At 40.1% G+C, this 21,440-nt stretch overlaps 1 long non-coding RNA gene across 1 annotated transcript; it reads right to left on the bottom strand.

The window, feature by feature from the left end:
* Window positions 1-3,016: 3,016 nt before the first annotated feature.
* On the bottom strand, window positions 3,017-3,756 carry LOC147988117 (uncharacterized). The gene is made up of 2 exons (XR_015615357.1): window positions 3,500-3,756; window positions 3,017-3,361 (listed from the first exon to the last, which is right to left on the bottom strand). It is a non-coding gene; the product is annotated as an uncharacterized LOC147988117 (long non-coding RNA).
* Between the last annotated feature and the right edge of the window lie 17,684 nt (window positions 3,757-21,440).

Raw genomic sequence — 21,440 nt, 5'->3', positions numbered from 1 at the left:
TCCCGGTACAATACCGATAATGCGCGAAACTTTTCCGGCGACCAAAACAAGACTTCCCATATATAAATCTTTACCTCTGGACCATTACGGAACTCCTCGTGACGTCCGGGATCTCATCCGGGACTCCGAACAACTTTCGGGTTACCGCATACTAATATCTCTATAACCCTAGCGTCACCGAACCTTAAGTGTGTAGACCCTACGGGTTCGGGAACCATGCAGACATGACCGAGACGTTCTCCGGTCAATAACAAACAGCGGGATCTGGATACCCATGTTGGTTCCCACATGTTCCATGATGATCTCATCGGATGAACCACGATGTCGAGGATTCGATCAATCCCGTATACAATTCCCTTTGTCTAGCGGTACGATACTTGCCCGAGATTCGATCGTCGGTATCCCGATACCTTGTTCAATCTCGTTACCGGCAAGTCTCTTTACTCGTTCCGTAACACATCATCCCATGATCAACTCCTTGATCACATTGTGCACATTATGATGATGTCCTACCGAGTGGGCCCAGAGATACCTCTCCATCACACGGAGTGACAAATCCCAGTCTCGATTCGTGCCAACCCAACAGACACTTTCGGAGATACCCGTAGTGCACCTTTATAGCCACCCAGTTACGTTGTGACGTTTGGCATACCCAAAGTATTCCTACGGTATCCGGGAGTTGCACAATCTCATGGTCTAAGGAAATGATACTTGACATTAGAAAAGCTTTAGCATGCGAACTACACGATCTTGTGCTATGCTTAGGATTGGGTCTTGTCCATCACATCATTCTCCCAATGATGTGATCCCGTTATCAACGACATCCAATGTCCATGGTCAGGAAACCGTAACCATCCATTGATCAATGAGCTAGTCAACTAGAGGCTTACTAGGGACATGGTTTTGTCTATGTATCCACACATGTATCTGAGTTTCCTATCAATACAATTCTAGCGTGGATAATAAACGATTATCATGAACAAGGAAATATAATAATAACCAATTTATTATTGCCTCTAGGGCATATTTCCAACAGAGCTTGACTGACAAAGATCTTAAGCTGTCGAATACTGTTTTTCACGGCGTGGTGCCTCGTAAGTCGGCGTATCCAGTAGGCAAGATATCTTTGGAAGTGGCTTTTGGTGATGATCATGATTCCAGGTCTGAGACATTGACTTTTGAGGTGGTTAAAATCAAGAGCCCTTATCATGCTCTGTTTGGGTGGCCGGCTTATGCTAAGTTCATGGCAAGGCCGTGTTATGTTTATTTGCAGCTTAAGATGTCGGGTCATAAGGGCACTATTACAGTGCATGGGAGCCGGAAGATAGCCTTGGAGTGTGAAGAGGGTGATGTTGCTTATGTTGAGTCCATTTGTGCAATGGAGGAATTAAAATTTTACAAGGATAATTTGACCTGGCAGATATGACATCTTTGAAGAAGCCAACTACGGAGCATGATCCTCTGTTGAAGTTTAAGTCGTCGTATGACACTAAGCTAGTTGACTTTGTTCCTGGCGATTCATCTAAGCAGTTCAGCATCAGTGCTAATCTGGATTAGAAATAGGAAAGCGTGCTCATCGAGTTCATCCGTAAGAACCGGCACATCTTTGCATAGAAACCTTCAGACATGCCAGGTGTACCGAGGGAACTCGCTGAGCACACTCTCAATATTGATCCAAAGTTTAAACCGGTCAAGCAATTCCTTCGCCGTTTCAATCAAGAGAGGCGCAAGGCCATTGGTGAAGAAGTGGCCCGGCTCTTGCCAGCTGGGTTTATCGTTGAAGATTTTCATCTTCAGTGGTTGGCTAACCTGGTGCTGGTACTTAATAAAAATGGTACTTGGCACATGTGTGTGGATTATACAGATCTTAACAAGGCTTGCCCGGCTGATCCTTTTGCTCTCCCCCGTATTGATCAAATCATTGGTGCTACGGTGGGTTGTGAGCATTTAAGCTTTTTGGATGCTTATTCTGGTTATCATCAGATCAAGATGACAGTTAAGGACCAGGAGAAGACAGCCTTCATCACTCTTTTTGGAGCCTTCTGTTATGTGTTTGTGCCTTTTGGGCTCAAGAAGAGTGCCCAGGCGACTTACCAGCGGTATGTGCAAAACTGTCTTCATGATCAGATTGGGTGCAATACTCATGCTTATGTGGATGATATTGTGGTGAAATCCAGGAAGAAGAACACCTTGATAGAAGATTTGATGGAGACCTTTGACAATCTCCGAGGTCTACAAGATGATGCTTAACCCGACCAAGCGTGTCTTTGGCATACCAGCAGGCAAGATTTTGGGATTTTTGGTTTCTGAACGAGGTATTGAAGCTAACCCGAAGAAAATAAAGGCTATCACTTCCTTGGCTAAACCAGTGTGTATCAATGATGTTCAGTGTCTGGCAGGTCGTATTGCGGCCTTAAGCCGGTTCATAAGCCTGCTGGGTGAAAAGGCTATCCCTCTATACCAAATGATGAAGAAAACAGATCACTTTGTCTGGAGTCATGCTGCTGATCAGGCATTCGAGGCCTTGAAGAAACAGTTAGCTGAGCCGTCAGTCCTTGTTGCTCCCATTGATAAAGAGCCTTTGTTGTTATATGTGGCTGCCAATAGCCGAGCTGTCAGCGTGGAAATTGTGGTGGAAAGGAAGGAGTTAGGCAAGGAATATTCGGTTCAGCGGTCGGTTTATTACATCAGTGAGGTGCTCATTGAGTCCAAGCAGAGGTATCCGCATTGGCAGAAGTTTGTATATGGAGTGTTCATAGCTAGCTCATGGCCAGCAAACAAGTACGCGAAGATATCTGAGGACACTATTCAACTTATTTTGATAGGAAACGGATTTGCTAATCATTCAAGTTAGTTTTATATGAAAATGGTTTTACTAATTCAAGTTATTTTGATATTAAGAACGATTTTGCTAAGTCAAAGTCATCGGTATCGCCACGCTTGGCAAAGGATCCTGGATCTTGAGAGAGAGAAAACCGATTTTGATAAAAGGGGTTGTAAACACAAAAGGAGAGAGTGACACAGTAATTAGTCGTCTCCAATTTCCTTGGCGACATTGAAACATGGTTTTTGATATCAACATGACTTGGATAGCATTCATATTGACGAACATGAAGTTGCAAAGTCATGCCAAAACTAACTTTTATTGTTTATTGAAATTCACCATATCTTCCAAGCATTGGCATTTTGGCACCTCGCTTAATTCCTTAGGATGCGCAGCAGCATTTACCCTTTTCACAATAGCTGTTGTCGAAACTGTAGCCAGACCATTCGCATGAAACCTTACACAAGGTAACATTGTATCCTATCGGGTTCTCGCATAACCGATCAGGTTTGCACACATCAATCAATGCAGTTGTACCTATGCCCAAAGAAGTATTGCATCCCATTTCGGATTAGTAATGTAGTATAAATTACACAAGTTACTCAAGAATGTCTAAAAAACTAAGGTCTGCATATATTTATACAAAATTTGACTAGTCTAAACAAATGAGTGTACCTTTGTTTCTCCCAGTTGCCTCGCATGGCAACAAAGTGGTAGACATCAGAAGAATTACCAAGCACAGGGCATTTGTGTTGTTGTTAGTAAGCGCCATCAGAAGTGTGGGTGCCTATTTTTTTCCTCCCTTGCAAGATATTCCTTGAGGTTGATGTTGCTCGTTCGATTTGAGTCCTTATTGTGGTATTATATAGAGGCACTATCTAATCTCGGAGCATCTTCATTTCAGAAAGAAAATGATGGAGGATCCAATGTTAGTGTTGTCAGCCTTTGTATCTATATGCATAGTCAAACTACTATTATAAGAGTTATTGGAATATACCCAAATGTATCCTGTCAACAACTTGTTATTAAATGCCTACTTGTTCTTTATATACCAAGACATTAATACTATCATAAAAGTTATTGAAATATATATACCAAAATATCGGTTGTCGACAACTAGCTATTAAATGCCTCTTTGTTTTTGGTATATACCAAGACATTAATACTAGGACCCCATTAGTTGGGGGACATTAGCTGGGGGTTGCTTCGAGCGAAATCGCTAGAGTTGGCTCAATTGAAAGAACCAATTCCCTAGCGACTTTTGCGAGTGTGGCTCCAGGCCCAAAAAAAAGAGGCCAACCACAACCCATTCACCACCAGTGTAAAATCAGTGTTAGCCTAGAAAAAAACAGAAAATTCACAAGTTTCTATATTAATTAAAAAAGTGTTGACCCAAAATAACAATGTTGGCCCATTAACAAATTTGACATGCTTTATATTTTCATTTTCAAAAACAAATAGGAATAACACTGGCAGTTGCCATGATCGAAAACAAAAAATTGCCATGCTCCTAATAATAAAATGAATTGGGAAATTCATAAAAAAGAAAATTCGAATAAAAGTGGATTTGAAAAAAGATTAGTTTTAAAAAAGTTCATCGATTTTTAAATAATCACAAATTTTTAAACTGCGTCAAATTTCATAAATAAGTTCACGAATTTGGAAAAAAGTTCTAACATTTGAAAAAGTTCATGCATTTTAAAAAGTTCATGGATTTGGAAAAAATTCATGGATTTAATAAATTCAAGGGTTTTGGAAAAACAAGAATTTGATTTTTTTTGTGAATTTCAAAATAGTCATTTGAAAAAAAAGGATCTAAATAGAAAATAAAAATTGAATGAAAACCGGTCCAAAGGGATAAAAAGGGAAAACCTCCCGAAAGCATCCAAACGCTTCCTAAAACATGACCAGAAAGCTTCTCGGTGTTTCGCAAAACTAGGGAAGGGAGTGTCCCGCTCGGGCTTTATACGTGTCGGCCCACTAAATCAAACGCAGTGAGGGACTGTGCGCATTGTAATAGTAAGACTATAAACGGCGCTACAAGCGCCAAATAGGAATTGGGAAACCAAGTAGACGATGACCACATTTATTTTTGATCGAAGCCCCCCTACTAATTAGCCCAGCATCTAATGGGCCTGGTCCATGGCATGTGCTGGCATAACCAGCATTGTCCAGCGCCGTTGTATCTCGCCTCATTGTCGCTACTAGTGAGGCTGCTGAAGTACATATCTCGCCTCATGCAGATTAATTTCTTTTTCTTCTGTTTTTTATTCTTTTTTTAATATTTTTCAAAATATTCAAAATACATATATTTAAAAACATGAATATTTCAAAAACAACAAAACTGATAAAATACGTTGTTTAAAAAAATTTGTTAGTGTAATTTTTAAAAACTATTGATAGCATTCAAAAAAATGTTTGTGGCATTTAAGGTTGATGATCCTCGTTTTATTTGACTCCTTATTGCGGTATCATATAGAGGCACTATCAAATCTCGGAGAGTCTCAATTTCAGAAAGAAAATATTGGAGAACCGAATGTAGTTTTTTCATCCTTTATATCTATATATGCATGGTCAACTCATGTCAATTAATACTATCATAACACTTATTGGAATGTACTAGCACAACATGGAGGTTCGAGGCCACCATCAAAGTCGGTGAAATTTGCACGCTGCCGTTGTGGTGGCTATGGCGATGGCGACGAAGACAACAACAGCGCCTTGACAGAAACTCAGGAAGGAGCCTCTAGGAGGAGTGGCTAGGGTTTGATCGGGCGGGAACAAGAGGATACGCGTGGGATTTCTGCCGACTACCGATTTTCTTAACTATCTTCATAGTTATTTAGGAATCTATCGTGGGAGGCACCAGCTATTAATTTTTTTAGAAATACCAACTTTTTTTTGAGAACATTGAGGTTGTTAAATATAATTGGAGAGGGAAAAATAAGCTTCAATGGGCCATAACGCAAGCGGAGGGCCAGGCATGCTCGTTAGGCCATAACACGATCTGGGGCCCAGACACGGGAGAAACCATCCACGCGAAGAAACAGCATGAGGATTGTGTCGCGGCATTTCCTATTTGACGCTGCAGGCGCCGGTTATAGCTGTTTCCGCAAACCTGCGCCTGCAGCGGCGCTAGCTGAGCTCGGCCCAACTACCATTCTCCCCCTGTTTTGAAACTCAAAAAAGGCACGCAAAATTGTGCGCCCCAAGAATCGAACAAGCGACCTCTCCGTCGATAGACGGCCCCACAAACCACTACGCCACCACCTTCGATCGTGAATACCAACCTTCTTTCCGTCTTTTTAAACATACAGGAAATTCCCTTTATGTTTTCTGCGTTTTTTCTCTTTCTTCTTTTGTTTCCTATTTTATTTTTTTGTTAAATGCGTGAAATGTTTACAAATAGACGATATTTCTTTTCTATTTCATGAACTTTTTCGTTAGATCGATGAACTTTTTCAAACTTGATTAACTTTTTTTTTTGAAAATGAATGAACTTTTTAACATTTTGATGAACTTATTTTAAAAATAGATGAACATTCCTCAAATTTGATAAAAAAATTAAATTGATGAACTTTTTTCAAATTCAATGAACTTTTTTTCAAAATAGATGAACTTATTTTAAAGTTCAGTAATTGTTTTTTCAAATTCGATGAACTTTCTTCAAATTTGATGAACCTTTTTAAAAATTGATGAACTTTTTTTCAAATTAGATGAAGTTATATTTAGATTGGATGAACTTTTTTCAGTTTTGTGAACTGTTTTCAAAATGGTGATTTAAAAGAATTGATGAACTTTTTCCAAATTTAATGAACTTATTCCGAAAATGGATGAATCTTTTTTCAAATTTTTCAACTTTTTTCTAAATCTGTTAAAAAATTTCAAATTTGATGAGCTTATTTTCAAATCGATGAACATTTTTATCAAAATTGGTGAAGTTTTTTCAAAATTGTGATTTTTTTTCATTTTGTGTGAACGTTTCTTTAATATTGATGAACTTTTTTCAAAATCGTGATGAACAATTTTCATATCGATGAACTTTTCAAGTAATTTTCAAATAGAAGTTAACGTCTTAACTAGACTCGTTTCCTAATAGCATCCAACAAATCGAGTGTGTTCCACTGGTTATTGCGTTTAGTCTTTAGTACTCGGGTGCTGAGTTCGAATCCTCCTACCCGCACTGTTTTTCTTCACGTATTCCTTTTGTGCTGGTGTTGGGCCGGCCCGCTACGCACAGGCAGCGATGGGTACTGAGCACACTGGCCCGGCCCAATTGCAGAGCTTTGTGTTTCCTGTTTTGGGAACATTCTAGAGGTTTCCAGCCGGTTTTTTCCGGTTTGAGAACCTTCTAGAATTATCCTTAACGTTTTTTTATTTTTATGTAATTTACATTTTTATTTTCGTATTCTATTTTATTTTTACTGTTTCATTTTTCTTTGCCTTCCTTTCCTTTTTTATTTCCTTTTCACTTTCCTTTTTTGCTTTTTCAAGTTTATTTTTCTTTTAAGAAGAAGTTTACTTCTATTTGTTCAGAAATTCAAATAATATTCAGGGAATTTGATAAAATGTCCTTTATTTAGAAAAAAATATCATAATTTCGAAAAATGTCTGTGACTTTCAAAAATGTTCCTGTTTGCATAATTTGTTCACAAATTCAAAATATGTTCACGTTTTCGAAATTTGTGCAAAATTCAGAAAATGTTTGGGGAATTACTTAAAATGTTCATGTTTTGAAAAAAATGATCATAATTTCAAAAATACTTCATGATTTTCAAAAAATATTCCAGTTTTTATAATTTGTTTACAAATTCAAAATATGTTCATATTTTCAAAAACAAATGCAAATTAAAAAAGTTCATGTTTGGGATTTTCATATTGTTCTCAGCTTCAAAATTTTGTTCTGAATTTCAAAAGTTGTTCCAATCTCCAAATTTGTTCACCAATTCGAAATACATTCACACTTTCAAAGAATGTTCGGAGGATTAGAAAAAAGTTTCCGTTTCAGCTGTTTGTTCACGTATATAAAAAATGTTCTCCTGTGAAAAATTGTTCTGAATTTAAATTGTTCTGAATTTAAAAGGCAGTCCCCGTTTTTAAATTGTTCTGAATTTAAAAAGCAGTCCCCATTTTAAAATTTTGTTCACCAATTCTAAAAATATCAAATTTTCAAAAAAGTTCAGGAAAATGTTCATGTTTTCAAAAATGTTCTAAAAAATTAGAAAATGTTGATGTTCCAATTTTCGAGTTTTGTCTACAAATTTGAAAAATCTTCCCCTTTTCAAAAATAGTTCCATAATTTGAAAATTTCTTCATAGTTTCAAAATACGATCAGAAATTTAAAAAATTATTCACGTTTGTTCAATTATTCGTAACTTTAATAAAGTGTTCGAAATTTGAAACATTGTTTGCAATTTTTTAAGTCATGTTCAGTTTACGCAGCTGAAAAATGTTCACCTATATAAAAAATGATCGCACTTTCAAAAACTGTTCGAAGCATTAGAAAAAAGTTTCCGTTCCTACTGTTTGGTCATGTATATAAAAAATGTTCTCCTTTTCAATAAAAATTCTCAGTTTAAAAATTTTTGGTCTGAATTTCAAAAGTTGTCCCCGTTTTAAAATTTTGTTCACCAATTAAAAAAATACGTTTTCAAAAAATGTTTTGGAAAATGTTCATGTTTCCGAAAATGTACTTAAAATTTAGAAAATGATCGAGTTTTAAATAAATTGTTCAAAATTTCGAAAGATGTTCCATTTTTCGAGTTTTGTTTACAAATTTGAAAAATGTTCCAGAATTTGAAAAATTCTTCGTAGCTTCAAAAGATGATGCGAATTTTATAAATTTATTCGCGTTTCTTAATTTATTCATAACATCAATAAAATGTTCGAAATTTGTAACATTGTTTGCAATTTTGTAAGTAATGTTCAGTTTCCGTCACTTAAGAAAGTTCTTTTAAGATCTCTCTGCTAAGTTTGTCAACAACAGTCACCGGGTGGAGTGGTTATCCCAATACATGCATAAGCAGTTTGTCTGGAGTTTGAAACCCAACTATTTTTGTCCATTTTTCGCCAGATAGCTAGCTTCAGTTCAACTCGAATAGGCCGGCCCAGTTGCGCGCCTTGTGCGAAGGGACGACTACTTGCCGCAAAACGCGCCGAATAGGACCTCCCCAACGAGGTGGGACTGATTATATTAAAAAGAGAACTCTAAATTATTACCAACACCAAAGCTAGCTGGCCTCGCCGCGCCATAAAGTACGAAAAGTGGAGGTTGATGGTTCGATTCTTGACAGGACTAATGATTTTTCGGGTTAACTCAATACGTTTTTTATATAAACTAGAACAATGCCTCTGCGTTGCAACGGGATATAAATGTTCTAATACGTTACCTTATGACGAAGGGGTGGTGAAGGGATGATGGGAAGAAAGGTAAAATGGAAACCTTACGTTTTTTTCAAGTAGTAGAGATAATAGACCCCGCAAAAAAACTTCTTACATGTATATAGGATAGTTACTTCCTCCGTCTTAAAATTCTTGTTTTAAATTTGTATCGATACAAATATATCTAGTCATATTTTAGTGTTAGATACATCCGTGTCGAGCTCAGGTGAGGAGGTGATCCATCACTCCTTTCTTAGGTGGCTGTTGTGGCGGTGCCAGAGGCAGGTGACGGGCGTTGGTGCCAAGCTCAGACATGTTGTGCTATCTTTTCAGTTTTGTCATGTCGGTCCTTACGTGACTTATACTTTATTTTTTATGATACGAATGAGACACGTATTAGAACATTAAAATCTAAGACAAATCTAAGACAAGAATTTTAGAACGGAAATAATACGTAATAGCAGATTAATTCCACGTGAACTTCTTTCTTCATACACCTGGCAAGTTGGTGAGATTGGACTGCCTCCCATGTCGCTCCAGGGCGACACCGGGGGGCGAAGAACCCTAGCGCTCGAAGCCGCCTCTGCTCTTCCCTCCTCGCCACCGTCGCCGACGACCGTGCGGTGGCGGCGGGACTTCCCCGTCGTTGGGATCTTCCTCCACGTACATCCCCTCTCCTCCCCAACTCCGGTTCGCCGTCGCTGCCCCATCCTCCAACGTAGCCGCCACGGATCCAGCGGGCTGGTCAGTGGATCCGGCCATCCCTAGAGTGGATCTCGTCTCTCTGGTGGTCGTTGCTACTGCCTAGTCCCTGAGACTGGTTGGGGTGTCCTGCGCCGCCGCATGTTGGTTCTTCACCCCATGGTGTGGTGGGCATGGCGAGAGAACTGGATGCCTTCCATCAGCCGAGGCTGGGACCTGGTAGGAACGCTCTTCTCACACCCAACACTAGTACGTGGTGGATGGTCGTGCATCTAATGGCCATGGCATGGGTTGGTCGTTGCAGGATCCTGCCGGCCGACAGCACGGCCTCTCTCGCGGCCACACACACAGGCGAGGGCTCGTCTATCGGTGGGCTAGGCCGTGGTGGAGCTCCCATCCATGATGGTGGCTTGCCCCGATATAGTTCTGCCAGATCTTGGCCCTGACACTCTTCATATGACAAGTCATCTTTCTACTGAATGTTGAACTCTTGGATTTGGTCACTGACGAGTTCCGGTCTTCCCTGTCGGAAATCTACATGGATTGGCGTATGTTGCCCCTGCATATCTAGATCGGAAAGGCTTCGATTGCGCGCGCGCTCATATTTTCAGCCAACACGGCCTTAAGAGGGCGCGGCGCGAAGCCTCGCTTTCTTTTGAGTGTCATGGAACATGTCTAAGTCAATATTCTCAAGGCATTGATAGAGGTGGGGAAAGTCATGACAGCTGCGATTGAAGGTCTTGAAGCTTCGGTGGAAGGGTATTTTGAATGCGATGGAGATTGTGTGCCACATGTGTGGTGACTTGTTTCAGCGGCCTCGGCAAGCGGAGGCAGCAACACTGGAGGATTGCATTTTTGATGGTGCTCCTCAAGTATTGAGTCTTGATTCTTAGGGTGAAAACCCAAGGTCTGGTCTTTATTGGTTGTACATGAAAAAAATACGCATTAAGAAAACATGTGGTCCAGCGGCCAGCCACGGCCGAGCGAGCTGCGGGCCGCCCTCGTCACGGACGGCGAGGCTACTAGCGAATAAAGTAATTAAGCATTAAGCATTATGGCCTTGGCCTTGGAAGAGAGTTAGCTCATCGCCAGCAAGGAGGTGCAGGAGGATCTTCCAGGCCTCCTGAACCCGCATGATCAATGAGCATAATTAAGTTATTATTTTGATATGAAACGCGTTTGCTAATTCAACATATTTTGATATGAAAACGGTTTTGCTAATTCATGTTATTTTGAAATTAAAAACAGTTTTGCTAATTCAAAGTTGTCGGTGTAGCCGCGCTTGGCAAAGGGGACTTGGATCTTGAGAGCCAGAAAACTGATTTTGGTAAGAGGGGTTGTAAACACAAAAGGAGAGAGTGACACAGTAATAGTCGTCCCTTGTTTCCTTGGTGACTTTGAAACACGGTTTTTGATATCAAAATAACTTGGATAGCATCTATATTGATGAAATCATGAAGTTGCACAGTCCTGCCAAAACTAACTTTTATTGTTTATTGAACTTCACCATATCTTTCAAGCATGGCGTTTTGGCACATCCTTTAATTCCTTAGGATGCGCAGCAGCATTTGCCCTTCTCACAATAGCTGTTGTAGAAACTGTAGCCAGACCATTCACATGAAACCTTACACAAGGTAACATTGTATCCTATCGGGTTCTCGCATAACCGTTCAGGTTTGCACACATCAATCAATGCAGTTGTACCTACGCCAAAAGAAGTATTGCATTCCATTTTGGATTAGTAATGTAACATAAATTACACAAGTTACTCGAGAATGTATCAAAAACTAAGGTGTATATTTATACAAAATTTGACTTGTCTAAATAGATGAGTGTACCTTTGTTTCTTCCAGTTGCCTCGCATGGCAACAGTGGTAGACATCAGAAGAATTACCAAGCACATGGCGTTTGTGTTGTTCTTGATAAGCGTCATCAAAAGTGTGGGTACCTATCTTTTTCCTCCTCTTGCTATATATTCCCTAAGGTTGATGCTCCTCGTTTTACTTGAGTCCTTATTGTGGTATTATATAGAGGGACTATCAAATCTCGGGGAGTCTCAATTTCAAAAAGAAAATATTGGAGAATCCAATGTAGTTTCTCATCCATTGTATCTATATGCATGGTCAACTCATTTCAATTAATGCTATCATGGCAGTTGGTGGAATATATATACCAAAATATATGTTGTGGGCAACTAGTTATGAAATGCCTTCTTGTTCTTGATATACCAAGACATTAATATACTACTAGTAGAACGCCCGTGCGTTGCTACGGGTTCTTTGTATATAACAATAGTTCAACATCAGTTGTGTATAATGTATACTTTACCCTCGTACTAATTATGCTTATGCATTATTGTCGATCTTTTTTGATGTAAAGACCCTCTTTCTCACTCTGCCTCTCATCTTTAACACTCTTCTTTCTCTTTCTCTCTCTCTCTCTCTCTCCATCCATTTCTCTATTGTGCCCTCATCTTCTCCATCCTCTCAAATTCCCTCAACCAGTTTTTTAAGTACTTGACTATACACAAAATAACATTTTCCAGTGTAATATTTTCAGGACTAAGAGCATCTCCAATAGATGGTTCATATGTAAAAATAACCAACTTTTGAATATTCTGAGGCAAAAAAATCTCTCCAACAGATGGTCCATATGCAAAAAAAATTTACATTTCCGCCTCCACGAGATGTAAAATACAACACCTCGCGGTGCAAATTTACATCTCCGGAGGCAGGAGATGTAAAAAACCGCGGCCGCGCACCAACGCCCAACTGCCCTTTAGTTCATTCCCCTCCTTCTTCCTCCCGCCCGCCCTCCGCCGCCCCGCCGCAGCTCCCCGACGCCGTCCCGCCGCAGATCCAGCCCTGTCCCTACCCCCGCCGCCGATTCCACCCCGCCTGGATCGCCGCCCACCGTCGTACGGGTGGATCTGGTCGTCGTCGCACCGCGCCGCCTCGGCCCCGTCCGCCTTAGCCCCGCCCCGGCCCCGCCTGCCTCTGCCCTGCTCCGGCCTCCGCCCGCCCCCTCCCGCAACACTTGCTGTCGCCGCCCTCCCTAGCCGGCACTGCACGCCGCCGCTCCGCTCCATCCGCCCCACGCCGCACGCCGCCGCCCGCTCCCCGCTCGGCCGCCTCCCCGACCTCTCTCCATCTGTCGCCGCCCCGACTCGCTCCTGTCACCGCCGCCGCCGCCCGATGGCGTCGAAGAAGACACCGAAGGGCAAGTCGGGTTTCTTCGGCGTGGGGGTGAAGCCCTGATAACCCACAAGTATAGGGGATCGCAACAGTTTTTGAGGGTAAAGTATTTAACCCAAATTTATAGATTCGACACAAGGGGAGCCAAAGAATATTTGAAGGTATTAGCAGCTGAGTTGTCAGTTCAACCACACCTGAAGATTAATTATCTGCAGCAAAGTGATCACTAGCAAAGTAGTTTGATAGTTTTGATAATAGTGACAACAGCAACGGTAACAGTAACAGTGATAGCAGCAGTTTGTAGCAAGTGTAACAGTGATGATAGCAATAGTAACGTAGCAAGATCAATAAGGATAAATTCGTAGGTATTGGATCGGTGACTTGTTGGATGATATTCATCATGAGACAGTTATAACCTAGGGCGATACGGCACTAGCTCTAGTTCATTGATATAATGTAGGCATGTATTTCGTAAATAGTCATACGATGCTTTATTAAAAGAACTTGCATGACATCTTTTGTCCTACCTTCCCATGGAAGCGGGGTCCATATTGGAAACTAAGGGATATTAAGGCCTCCTTTTAATAGAGAACCGGAACAAAGCATCAACACATAGTGAATACATGAACTCCTCAAACTACGGTCATCACCGAGAGTGGGCGCGGTTGTTGTCACTCCGGGGTTGTCGGATCATAACCATAGTGGGTGACTATAACTTGCAAGATCGGATCTAAAACATGGATATAATGATGAATTCATAAACGGTTCACATCTGAAATCATGGCACCCAGGCCCAAAGTGACAAGCATTAAGCATGGCAAAGTCATAGCAACATCAATCTAAGAACACAGTGGATACTAGGGATCAGGCCCTAACAAAACTAACTCGATTACATGATGAATCTCATCCAACTCCTCACCGACCAACGAGCCTACGAAGGAATTACTCACTCCCGGTGGTGAGCATCATGGAATTGGCGATGCATATGGGTTGGTGATGACGAAGAATGAAGATCCCCCTCTCCGGAGCCCAAACAGACTCCAGATCTGCCCTCCCGAGGAAGAACAGGGCCTGGCGGCGGCTCCATCTCGTGGATCGTGATAATTCTTTCTCCCTGATTTTTTCTGGAAATATGTGATTTTATAGTATCAGGGGGTCGTCAGCGGGCCCACCAGGTGGGCACAACCCACCTGGGCGCGCCAGGAGAGGGGGCGCGCCCTGGTGGGTTGTGCCCACCCAGGGCCCCTCTCTGGTGGGTCTTGGCTCCAGAAATTCTTATTATTGATATATAAAATCCTCGCAAAGTTTCGTTCCATTTCGAGAACTTCTATTTCTGCACAAAAACAACACCATGGTAGTTCTGCTGAAAACAGTGTTAGTCTGGGGTTAGTTTCATTCAAATCATACAAATTAGAGTCCAAAATAAGAGGAAAAGCGTGAGAAAAAGTAGATACGTTGGAGACGTATCAAGCCCTCCGGGAACTTCGGAGTGGAGTTCTTTGACGCCGGGCGGCGTTGGTGTTTCGGCACGTATCCCACCGCCGATGAGGTTGCGCGTGCCTACAACGTGGCGGTGTGGCGTGTCGGACGGCCGAAGACGGACCTCGACTTCCCGGTTCAGATCTGAAATCATGGCACTCGGGCCCTATTGACAAGCATTAAGCATAGCAAAGTCATAGCAACATCAATCTCAGAACATAGTGGATACTAGGGATCAAACCCTAACAAAACTAACTCGATTACATGATAAATCTCATCCAACCCATCACCGTCCAGCAAGCCTACGATGGAATTACTCACGTATGACGGTGAGCATCATGAAATTGGTGATGGAGGAAGGTTGATGATGACGATGGCGACTGATTCCCCTCTGCGGAGCCCCGAACGGACTGCAGATCAGCCCTCCCGAGAGAGTTTAGGGCTTGGCGGCGGCTTCGTATCGTAAAACGCGATGAATCCTTCTCTCTGATTTTTTTCTCCCCGAACACGAATATATAGAGTTGGAGTTGAGGTCGGAGGAGCACCAGGGGCCCACGAGGCAGGGGCGCGCCCAGGGGGGTAGGCGCGCCCCCACCCTCGTGGACAGGGTGTGGGCCCTTGGCCTTGATTCTTTCGCCAGTATTTTGTATATATTCCAAAAATAATCTCCGCTGATTTTCATGTCATTCCAAGAACTTTTATTTCTGCACAAAAATAACACCATGGCAATTCTGCTGAAAACAGCGTCAGTAGGGGTTAGTTTCATTCAAATCATGCAAGTTAGAGTCCAAAACAAGGGCAAAAGTGTTTGGAAAAGTAGATACATTGGAGATGTATCAATGGCCGCCTCACCGGCAGTGATGGTGTCATTCGGCGTGGTCTTCAGGAACAAGACCGAGAGGAAGGAAACCCTAAGTCGATGTGTAGTTTTTCTTACTAGGGAAACCTATTCGAGGGTAGCGCAGTGTATGTACGATTGGAATCGGGATTAGCAGTTGGGATTGACAAATGACAGGCAAAGTGGGATTAGGTGCTGTGAGATCGTAAGTGCCACATGTCGTCCATCGGAAGATGACATTTCTTTGTTATGATTTACACATTAATTTTCTTAAAATCGGTTATTAGTTTCCTAATTTATGTGATTGAGCGATTTTTCTTAAAATCAATTATTTGTTTTCTAATTAATGTGATTGAGCGATTTAAGGTAATGTTAATTAATTTATATTTAATCTTTAGAGATTGATCGTGATTGATTCTACATTACTAAATAAATTGCGCCAGCATGGAAAATTCTGATATGTTCAAATTTCTTTCATTGTGTGAGAGGGTGATGCGAAAATAAACCGATAAAGTGGGGGAGGGAACGAAAAAAAATCTATGAAAAAAACCTACAAAAAAAAACAATGAAAGTGGGATGGGACGACAAAAAACCCGAAACAGAGACTACCAACTGCTCCATTAGGAGTAGAGATTAATTAATTTAGATTTGATCTTTAGAGATTGATCGTGATTGATTCTACATCACTAAATAATTTACGTCGGCATGGAAAATTATGATATGTTTAGATTTCTTTCATTGTGTGAGAGGGTGACGCGAAAATAAACGATAAAGTGGGGGAGGGGACGAAAAAAAATCTATGAAAAAAACCCAGCGAACATGGGATGGGACAAAAAAACCGAAACAAAGACTACCAACTGCTCCTTTAAAAATAGAGATCATAAGAGTTACTAGCAGAATGCCCGTGCATTGCTACGGACCTTTTAAATTATTTTTTTCTCACTGCACATATATACTGAAAACTTGAAGTATTTTTTGCCCCTTTCAATGGCATCGTCTTGAGACCCTTGTTGATGGATTCCTTTAGAACTTCAACATGATCCCCTTAGTTAAACTTTTCCCGTTGTATTATGGTGACTTGCATTGTACAAATTAAGTACAACACATGGACAAATATTGTACCAGACATATACTAATTATCATAGGCTGATTCATGCATCTCCTAATTATCAAAGGTTCCAATAATCAACACGGGCGGATGTCATACATGAGTCATCGCATTGCAATGCTGATTTGGCACTTGAACAAGACATGGTATTACTACTTTTTAGTTCTTTACACAATTCTTCGAAGGACAGCTCCATCCTTCTTCATCATGCAATTTTTTAACCTGGACCAAAATAATATTAGAATTAGAAAATAATCAATCGTTGTGATAGAACAGTATATGGTATGCATGCAATATCATATATACTAAAGAAATTACCACATAGATTAAAAGCCAAGTTAAGTTGTATATCAAAACTGTATCTCCGCCAAAGTTTCAAATCGAGCTTACTATTAACCTAAGGGAATTCAAAATTAAAGCTTAAAAATCATAACACAATAGTAAGAATTCAACAATGTTCATTATACCATAGAGATTCTGGAATGGACACGATGCAAACCCAAAAGGACAAGCAAACCATAGTAGTTAGTTTGAAAATGATTACCATCAGGAAAGAAGATTTTTCTTGAAAATTTTCCTTCTGGAGCTACTGACATGCACTTTACTAGTAATCTAAAAAAACATGCACTTTACTGAGATATGAAAAATTATGATACCACAATAAAACTCTACAATTGAGTAGAAAATGACCAAAAAGGAGCGCTCCATGTGCCTAAATGACCTTACTTTTTAGAAATGTCACAAGCTTCTTTATAAAAAGTTAAAATAAACTTACCTGCTAAGATTACAAAACAGCATCAGTACCGATAATAGGAACTCTTCTTGTGCTTCAGCTCAAATATCTAGCAGCTGAGTTTAGAGCATCCTGTTACTAAACAACTTCGTGCCACCAACATCCCTGCCACAATCGTGTCCTCATCCGGCACACAGTCATAACTCACACCGTAGCCTTGATAGTGTAGGGAGCTGCAAATTGGAATTGACTGTTCATAACCATAGAACGGAAAGGGAAGAGTAAAGATCAAATCCACGGGAGCAAACAATAGTTGTTGTGTGGTTTATATGTGAGGAATCATTGTCAATGGATATAAAAAATGTTTGGGCATCAACTATGACATACGAGATTTATTCGACTCACCTTGCGGCGATCCCATGGATGAGACGACAAACCGGCGACGACGTCCTCATGCCTCAGGTATGGTGACGTGCCATATGGCCAGCTCGGAGCCCATGTCATGGTACAACAGCACCGAGTATCTGGGCATGGTTTCCTGGGTGTTGCGGCTGCAGAGGTTTAAAATGAAAACATAGGTCCTTCGATATAGAATGCATGCCCTTGTCTATATGTTGCACAGTCAAAGTTGATTGCAATATTAACTCATATCTCAAGGGTAGCAAAATCTTAAGCTCCTGGGTTCTGGCACTTGCCTAGCTGATATAGTTCAAGAAGGAAAAACATATTCAGTAAACTAAAATGGAAACTTTTTAGAAAGTAGAGGGGCCCGATGTTAAGAAATGGTTTCAGGTAACTATGGGGTTCAACCAGTAGTATGCTACCTTCTAATAACCATGGAAGATGATCGAGGTCTCAATGAGAGATATATTCAATTGTAGTGTGCTCAGCATCAAGAGGAACATTTAAACAATCAATGTGTCCATTGCAGGTGCTCCAATAAATGCAATAAGCAGAATTCAAATAAAGCAACATCTCTAGGTTTGTTTTCTAAAAAATATAAATGGTGAACTTTGCAACAGTCACTACACCTTTTACGAAGACAATCGTTTATCATAATTTTTTGACGGGCTACGACTATCATATTTAGCAGCCAAAATGATACAATAGATCGCTCTGTTCCTAAATATAAGTCTTTGTAGACATTGCACCATGGACCACATACGGATGTATATAGATGCATTTTAGAGTGTACATTCACCCATTTTGCTCTGTATGTAGTCCATAGTGGAATCTCTACAAAGAATTATATTTATGAACGGAGGGAGTATATCATAGCAAAAATGACCTACTAAGTGGAGGTTCAAAGAAAAAGAGAGATATGGGTGGTCAAACTCTCCTAGAAGCAGAGAGATCTTATCTTACAAACTCAAGGCAGATAGCAGCATATCCAAATTTCTAGCTTTCTGTACTTGCAGGTAGTGAAAATTAAGTAGACAATGTTAGGAGACTCAAAAGAAGGCTTGTGCAGGTTAGTATTTTACTGCTTAAATCCTTGAGGCTCTCCTAATCTTGTTTTGAAATAGCTCCCCGTTAAGACTTCTTCTGTCTATGTACATCATCATTGATGTATCTATGTAAAAACATATACACCAATGATTAGGTTGTACAATGTGACAATACAATAATTAGCACCTTTTTCTTCTATCCTCTTCTATCTATGTTGATCTACCGTACAATAAACAATATACAATACAACAAAAATATCTACACAAAGTCATTTTTATCCGTACAACAATCCGTAAACAAGGTAAACTCTATCCATCTTCTTCTGTCTATCTCCCATTCATATAAAAATTAGCAGTTTAGCACACAAGGTCGATTTTATTTTAAAGAAATCAGCAACTCACTTCTATTCACACGACAGCAGAAGGTCGCATCATTCATGCAGCAATAGTAACACAAAGTATCCACTTATTTACTGTACAATTCTTCATAAGCTTCCACGACCTGTCAGAGCACCGTTATTCCCTAGACGCTGCAGATGATTCAGTAAGAAGAAGCATGGGTTCCCCTCAGACAACTCTACAATAAAAAATTGAAATAAGCTGAGATAAGTTTTGATGAACTCTCCAAGTATCCATTGTAAGTTTAGATAGTTGGAGAAAGCAGCTCCACATGACTAATCGCCATTTGAACCAGATTGCAAATCATTTGGCTTTGAAGATAATGCTAATGCTAAGGAAACAAAGTCAAATAAAGATACTATGGGGAAATTGTCAAGTTATCCTATGGGGAAATCATCTGTATCATTTAGTCAATAGTTAACAATTTAAAATAACAGAAAATGGTAGCTTATAAATAAGTGGAGTAACAACATGTACTCAATTTGAGCATTTGGTTATAGAACCTTAAAATCAAACCAATAAATTGGAACTAAAGAAATACAGTAGCAAACAGCTTATAGCTCAATTTGACCTCTCCATTGAGCTTAAGAAATAAGTGCCAAATCAGACTTTGGTGAATCTATTAACATATCTTATAGATACAATCAACATTCTATTAGGAAGAGAAAGAAGAAAAAAGCTTGTTGTCGTTGTTGGTGTCTCAGACAATAGTTTGACCCACCACAATAGAAGGCAATCCAGTTTATCCTCACCAAATTGATTCGCCTTTATTTCCTAAGCTGTACCGCAGGACCTCTTTGAGCTGAATATAAAATTGTACCAACCTGGAAACAAAATCATAACATTACAATAAGAGCGGATTGGTGAAATTAGCATTTTTTTCCTTAAGAATAAAAGAAAATTAAAGGACATGGAAACTAAATGTCAAATCTGGATAGGAATATATAGAATACTCTCACTGTTATAGCACAACAATTTCACCAAGAACAAGAACAGGAACTGACAGTAACTAACGTAAGAACAAGAACTAACGTAAGAACAAGAACCAACCTAAGAACTGAAAAGGTAACTAACCGTCCAGACATATGGATGAAATAACATATGGTTGTTAAATACGTTTTTAAGCACACAAGATAACGCATTATATGCTTCTGAGAGGTAATCATTGCCGCACCAACAATAAGTAGATCAAAGAATCTTAATAAAAAGGGACTGGAAAACTATTGAAGTTGGGTTAATAAAATGGAACTGATTATTCAGTGAGTTTGTTTTCTATGCTTGTAGTTGAGAGTATTGATAACGAGGGCAAAAAGCTACTCTACTCTACTTGACATCTTAAGGAGAGCATCCTCATAGCATGTAAAATTGAAGTCAAAACACATTGTGAGTATCAAGGTACTGGAACTTACTCCATGACTATGTAGACATTTTCGTTGTCCTCATATGCATCATAAAACTGAACCAGGTTCTTGTGCCCTGCTAAAGCCTTCAAAATTTTCACCTCCCTCCGGACAAGAGATTAGAGCAACTTCAGATGATACAAAAAAAATGTACATACGAGGACTGGGGAACTAAGTTCATGCCTAGCTATGACAAAATGATGATATTAATCCTCAAGTGAGGCATTGAAATGTGGTGACCCAAATAACAGAGATTGCAACTATGGAGAGCTTAAACCAGATCGCACATTGAGAAAAGAGCGATAGGCAAAGGAGTTACAGAATATCAAGTGTAAACTCCACCACAAAAAATGACGGGACTTACTCAGATCTCATCATTCAAGTGGGTACATTTAATACTTCACAACACATAATTTAATATGTTACCTAGTACGTACCATGCAACAATGTTGAACGCAGAAGATCTCGTAATCCATATTATTCTTATATATAAAGGTATGTTGCATGTGATAAAATCAGATATTCTTTCCACAATGCACAATGTGGATCAATAGCATGTTAGTACATGAAGCCATGATGTCAGGGGAAGGCAGCATTTGGCGTCAGAACCTCTATAACAAAGCCGCGTTCTTAAGAAATCAACTGGCGTACATTTGACAGCTTTGATTACATTAGTCAGCGGTTAGTCAACGGTTGCTTTCAGAAAAACAAGCTTTACCTTTCTCTAGTCAATAAACATTTTTGTAGATTTACTCTACTTAAAAACATGAAGGACATTTGTAGTACAACATAAAACCCACAGATATAGTTGATCTTTTTTCACAAATCTGAGATCGCCTATAAACTCCCGCGGCATGAATTTTCAGAAAACCAGCGAAGGGATCCAAACTCAAGGGTTTGCAGAGGTTGCGGGCAGGTCATCACCTTGGCCTTG

Source organism: Triticum urartu, chromosome 2A (assembly GCF_056163025.1).
Source record: "Triticum urartu cultivar PI428250 chromosome 2A, HENAU_Tu73, whole genome shotgun sequence".
NCBI classification, from domain to species: Eukaryota; Viridiplantae; Streptophyta; class Magnoliopsida; order Poales; family Poaceae; genus Triticum; species Triticum urartu.
This window is presented reverse-complemented; position numbering and strand designations above follow the sequence as displayed.